The sequence below is a fragment of the Pyrus communis genome, chromosome 16 (genome assembly GCF_963583255.1).
Source record: "Pyrus communis chromosome 16, drPyrComm1.1, whole genome shotgun sequence".
Taxonomy (NCBI): Eukaryota; Viridiplantae; Streptophyta; class Magnoliopsida; order Rosales; family Rosaceae; genus Pyrus; species Pyrus communis.
In genome coordinates this window covers 21,022,152-21,028,942 of record NC_084818.1, presented here as the reverse complement: position 1 = coordinate 21,028,942, position 6,791 = coordinate 21,022,152, and the positions used below count along the sequence as shown (strand labels likewise).

The following is a 6,791-nucleotide window of genomic DNA, read 5'->3' as shown; positions in this document are numbered from 1 at the left end:
ACCGCTTCATTAGTCATCCGACGGAAAAGTGCTTTGTGCTAAAAGATCTCATCATGAAGTTGGCTCAGAAAGGGATCATCGAGCTAGATCTTAATGATGTGGTGAAGTCAAACTATACCACCGTCACTTCTGGCTCTTTGAACTCAAAATCTTCACCTCAACCGCTGGGGGCATGCTCCAAAACCATGTCAGTCAAGTCAAGTGAAGTTGAAGGATGGACTTATGTCACTCCAAAGAAAATGCACAAGAAACATAGGTCTCCTCCACAAGTTCACCAATCGGAAAGGGGGCAAAGCAGCTACTGTCAACCTTCAAAGCTACATGAAAGTGTTGAGGATGATGAAGTTATGACGCAAAGATCGTCCGTTGCCATCACGATGCGTGATTTCTTCCCCAAAGACTTCTTCAATCACTCAGTCAAGACTCCTTGCTATGAAGATTGCAAGGAATGCCTCTCTAAGATCGTTTGACAAATTCCAAAGCTCCTCGTTCGCACGAGCCTAAAAGGTGACAAACAAAAGCTCCTCGTTCGCACGAGCCTAAAAGGTGACAACCAAACGCTCCTGGTCTGCACGAGCATAAAAGGCGACACCAAAAGCTCCTTGTTCACACGAGCCTAAAAGGTGACACCAAACGCTCCTTGCCTGCACGAGCTGAAACTGCAAACGGCACCAAACGCTCCTGGCCCGCAAGAGCATAAACTGTGTACGGCAAAATCATCATCAAAATCATCACTCATTTGAACTACGTTATGACTTGATCTCTTCTTTGGAAGAGTACGTAGGCAACTTGAAACTTCAAAACTTCAAGTACAGTCACATCAAAATAAATAAATAAATGTTTCATTAAAGAAAGTCAATTTTATTACAAAAGAAAAGAAAAGAAAAAAAATACATATGTTACTATGTATTAAAAAAATATATATATATTCTCTATCCAAAAAAAAAAAAAAAAAAAAAAAAAAAAAAAAAATCAGCAAGTCCTTAAAGTTAAGCCCAGCGGCCGAATCGGCCTGGTCATTCAAGGCCTTCCAAGTCACCATCTGCAGCTCCTCGGCCCAAGTCACCATCTTCTTCTCTCCTTCTGCTTTACTCTCTTCTCTCTCCCGGATTATTCACCCAGACCCACAAAGAATGCTTGGGAAATCTCCCTCTTCCCTGCTCAGCCGATGGCAGCAGTGTTGGTGCAGCACCAACCGTTGATCAACGCCGACGACAAAACCCAAGCCCCGAGTGGCGGCGACGGCGAGCCGATTTCCCTAAAGTTTAGATCGCAGCAACGACCTACAACCATCACCGGTGCTGCGAGACATCAAACGAAAGCCAAGACGGACGCAGCAGCCGTGCGCCATGATCCCTGGAAGATCAACAGCCGGGAACAGCCGCAACCTTCTTCTGCTCGATTTTCAGAATCAAAACAACCAAAACCTTTGTACAGAACATCGTCATACCCAGACCAGCAGCCAGTCCAGCATCACTTCTCCAGTGAACCAATTGTACCGCCCCAGCCATCCCCGTCAACGGTGTCGTTTCAGAGACCCCCTCCAAGGTTCCTCACTGTGCTAATATTTACCATGCTCGCCAAGGCCATGGAAGCAACAGACCTGCAAGTACTACCGGTAGTCGTCCCTACCTCGTTCACAACGGCGATCTCCATTTCCTCACCTCCGCCATAGCAGTTGGAGTCCTTCTCGGCTGCGTCTTCGCCCTCTGCTTCCCCAGTGGCTTCCTTTCCATTTCCAATCCGGCCGCCATTCTCAATCGCAACTTTGCTAAATCGATCGCCCAGGTTGGTTCTTCCCTGTGCGAGTCATCTGAACGGATCAACCTGTTGAAGTCAGAGTTTGTTGCAGCATCTGAGAAGAAATGCCGAGTTGAAGAAGCAGGTTAGAGAATTGACTGAAAATATTCGGTTGGCTGAGCAAAGGAAAGATCAGGCAGAGAAACAAGTTCTTGTGTTGGGAGATCAGAAGAAAGCTGGGCCTTTTGGTAGCGTCGAAGGCTCACGAACCAACCCCAGTGTTCTTCCTGATGAATCAGTGAATCCGAGGTTAGCAAAGATTTTGGAGAAGGTTGCTGTTAACAGAGAGCTTATAGTTGCTCTTGCAAACTCAAATGTGAAGGAAATGTTGGATTTGTGGTTCACTAATATTAAGAGAGTGGGCATATCTAATTATCTGGTTGTTGCTTTGGATGAAGAAATTGCCAGATACTGCAAATCGAAAGATGTTCCAGTTTATATGAGAGACCCAGACAAAGTCATCGATTCAGTTGCAAGGACCGGAGGTAACCATGCCGTCTCCGGGTTAAAATTTCGTGTTCTGAGGGAGTTTTTGCAGCTCGGGTATAGTGTTCTTCTGTCAGATGTCGATATTGTGTACTTGCAAAACCCTTTTAATCATCTATATCGCGATTCGGATGTAGAGTCCATGACTGATGGTCACCACAATATGACTGCTTATGGTTACAATGACGTCTTTGATGAGCCAGGAATGGGTTGGGCTCGATATGCTCATACAATGCGTATGTGGGTTTATAACTCTGGTTTCTTCTACATTCGACCAACAATTCCTTCAATTGAGCTATTGGATCGTGTGGCCAATCGACTCTCTAAGGAGCAGGCTTGGGACCAGGCAGTGTTCAATGAGGAACTCTTTTTTCCCCTCTCATCCCGGGTACGATGGACTTCATGCTTCCAGGAGAACTATGGATTTCTATCTCTTTATGAACAGCAATGGTCTCTGTGCGCTGGGTTTTATGGATGATCACTATCCTGTCCGAAGTGCATTTTCTCTGCTCAACCAGGTGCTAGATGAATATCAGAAAGCTTTTGGTGATTCTTGGGGGACTGCACAACAGGATGGCACACAACCGTGGCCCTATTTGAGTGAGGCTCTGACGAAATTCCAGAATCCTGGCCTCGGCGAATACATTTCTGGTGCCATTCTTTTCAAGGGATGCCACAATCATGGGAAGCCGTTCCCGGTCATGCTCCAATTTTCTTATGGTACACGCTAAAAAAAAAAAAAAAAAAAAAAAAAAAAAAAAAAAAGGTTACTCGGGGTTCCAAAAGAGGTCCAGAAGTGTCTTAGAAATGCTCACTACCTGAAGGGCCATCATGCAGTGACGAGCTTGATATTATCTCTATATATGTCGACAAGGGTAAAAGAACAGTACCACCACTTGATATTATCTCTATATATGTCGACCTTCGTCTTTTATGGCAAGGCAAACATGAAGAAAATGTCCAACTCTTCCGCACCTCTGAGGGCGCTCTCCCAGCAACGCCTTTTGAAATACTCAATTTTTTCTCCCCCAAATAAGATACCAGAAACCTGGAGTACAAATAAGGCAGAAGGAAATGGTCGATCGAAGCATGTGGAGACAACCACAACAAATACATGTGCTGCTTCATTCGCCGTTTCTTCAAAAGCAAAGGTATCTCATATCATCAAGGTCTAAAGCAAAAGTATCTCATATCATGCTCTTTCCCTGTCCTTTCCTTTGTCCTTGTTATTACTCGCATGGCAAAGTAAAACGAAAGCAATCAGAGGCACTTGGAGTCAGTCTTCTGTTCTGGAACCGACTGCCTGGAATCCATTCCTGATTGCTTACCTAGCGTTGCTCTCGAGTAGTCATCTTCAACGGTTGACACACTTCCAGAGAAAGGACCACTTCTGCAAGGGGAGCAAGCAAGGCAAAGGAAAATGATACATTGAAGCATGTGGAGACAAACATAGGCTGAGTTATCCTCCAACCCTTTTCAATACGAATTGGAAAGATTGAACAAAGAAACAGACCAAAGGAGTAAGCTCAGACCTTCGGGGGAGACCAAAAGAATCCTGCTGCCCAGTTCAAGAGTAGCACAAAGGAAAATCAACGATGGGAGGAACCCCTGTGGAATCAACAACATCAAGCCTCAATGCAATCACCAAGGAGAAGATGGAATTTACATTCCACAACCAGATTTGCGTCTCTAAACTCTTCTCTTTGTTAATTACATTCTGCCATGTTTAGTATGTTTAAGTGCTTTTTGTGTGTTTACTTATGCTTTGTATGAATCTATGCTTAAAACATTGAGGACAATGTTTGATTTAAGTGTGGGGGGGGGGGGGGGGTAACTAATGTTGTTAATGCAAATTCGTGGGATTTTATCACCCATAACTTCAAATGTTGTTCCTTGCTGTTTTAAGGTGTTTTTAGGCTGTTTTAGAGTGTGTTGACTTAAAAATCCGAAAAACCCATAAAAATTGAAAAAATTGTTTTGAAAACCCAAAAAGAGTTGTTTTTAAGTTGTTTTTGTGTGTCTTAGGGTACCTTCCAACACAATGATAAGGATTGGGTTTGTAATTGCATGACTGTTAAAAAGAGTTATGAACATAGAGAAAAGTTTGATTTACTCTTGGTATATGCTTGGTTATGGTTATAATTTATGACTTCACATGCAATCATAAAAGAAAAATTCGTTTTTGTAACATGCTTGAAGGAAGGAACTCAAACAAACGCTACATCCCTGTGAGACTCGAGCCATTACTTTCTTTGGAGAGTTATTTTCTGTGATTCTTTGTTTTCTAAAGTTGTTGCATGATCTCATTATTCCTTGCTTGGTTACTACTTAGAATGCAATTGTATCATGATAGAACTAAATGCTAGAACTTATATCCGTTTCATTCAAAGCATGACATTGAATTGCATAATATATATCAAGATGAAGTTGTTGCCACCATAGCCAAATAGCCTTACTTCCCATATTTCGTATATATTAGTTTTAACCCCGTTGAGCCTCGTTTAGCCTATTTTCTTTGCTAACCACATCACCCCTTACCTAACCTAGAGTAGGACTTTCCTATACCCTTGTTCTTGAAGTATAGTGAGCATGACTTAAATGAATTCCTTTTGATTAATATGTTGCAGAAAATAAGTGTGGGGGAAGGGATTTTTGTGTGTATGTATGTGCCTAAGTCTTAAAGGAGGCACGGGAAAAAGAAAAAAAAAATGTGAGAAAAAGAAGAAGAAAAGAAAGAAAAAGAGTGAAAATAAGTGAGAATGGACTCACAAGTGTGATTGTTGAAGAAAGGGCCCAAAAAGTTTGAATATGGCCCTAAGTTTTGTGTGACTTCCCCTTGGGTGTTCAAAGTTGACTTCTGCGTTCTAAAGGGAATTCTAAGTGCCTAATTCAATACTTTGCTCACTATTGCTTAAAGAACGTTTGTTTTCCCTATCCTTTCTTTGTTAGCCAAACACCTTTAGCCCCGTTTCAACCCTTATGCTTCTATCTTGATCGTTATGTGTTCAATAATGTGGAGTTTGGAATTGATATGAGCTTATGGTGTCACTGGTTCTCGCATCTAAGTAGGAGCATTCCATTCTTGAGATCATATCTAAACATGCTTATTAACTCCAGAAAATGCTTTCTTTGTTATAACATATGTGAGATACTAGTCTTTTATGTTTACATCAATCTCTCACATATAACTAGTGTAGGGTGTGTAGTCAGAAAATCTGTGTGAAAATAGAGTGCATTCTAGTAAGGAATTGAGGAAATTCTCTAAGGCATGTTACTACATTCAAAACATGGTTTAAAATGCTTAATTGTGAAATAATATGTGGTGACTATGAGTAAGAATGTACTTAAGTGTGAAGATGGCAAAAATCTATGGGACTAATGATTTTTAACTTGTCATGTGCATTGGAAATCCCTGAAACGATTGTTGGAAGGTTTAGGTTGAGTTTTTCTTGTTTAGTGTCGTTTTGTTTTTGGTTTCTTTTGTTTTGTTTTGCTCGAGGACTAGCAAAAGATAAGTGTGGGGGTATTTGATAGGAGCATATTCATGCGACTTAAATGGCTTGTTCTCGTGCATTTACGTTATGTTTCTTTAGTTATTTTAGTACTTTAAGCTATTTTCGTGTGTTTGTAGGTTCTAAGGGCAAAGTATGCAAAAGGATGCCTTTTGGAGCCTTTTGGAGCAAATTAGAGATTGGAATGGATATCATATGCTTGGAGCCAAGAGGATGGACGAAATTGAAGGATTCCTAATCCATTGCAGCCACATGCACATTCAATCATTCACACCAAAACCTTGCACATGCTTTCCCATTTCATTATTCATTGACTTTGCAGCCACCATTCCCCCTTTAATCCACATGCTCTCCCATTTCAGATTGCATTTTCACTCACCACAAACAAGTCACATGCATTCATCAACATATCTAGCTGTCATTCACATGCATTTCATTCATCATTTCCACCCCCACATGTCCCTTTAATCATTCAAACATGCAGCCACACCTTCACCCACATGCACCATTCAAACATACACCCAAACACCACCAGAAATCATCATTGCCGTGGGTACCTATCCCATTTCAGATTGTCATTCCACTTCATTGCACATGCATCTTCATAATTCAACACATGCATTCATTATTTATTTACTTTGCATCCTTTAATTTAATCACATGCACATTCAAACAAACACAATCATTCCAGCCATACCTTGCATTTTCAGATTGTTCCTCCATCATTGCACCACAATGCAGCCACATGCACTTGTTCCTCTAACATTTCAGCCACTTGCATGATGCGAGAATTATACGCGCATAAATTAAACCCTCTTTTTGACAATTGTAGTATAGGTGCAAGTAGGGATCGTTCTAGACCGGGGATTAGGAGGGATTGTTAATCACTTGGATTTGACTCAACAACGTAAAAACAAAATTAAAAACGTTCACAAAGACTCAAAGGACTCAAAACAAGTTCAATAGACTCAAAACTGCCTAAAAACACAAACT

The 6,791-nt window shown here is 41.3% G+C and overlaps 1 pseudogene; it reads left to right on the top strand.

Annotated features, from left to right (window-relative positions):
• Positions 1 to 1,168: 1,168 nt before the first annotated feature.
• LOC137719942 (arabinosyltransferase RRA3-like) lies at positions 1,169 to 3,017 on the top strand (annotated as a pseudogene).
• The last annotated feature ends 3,774 nt before the right edge of the window (positions 3,018 to 6,791 follow it).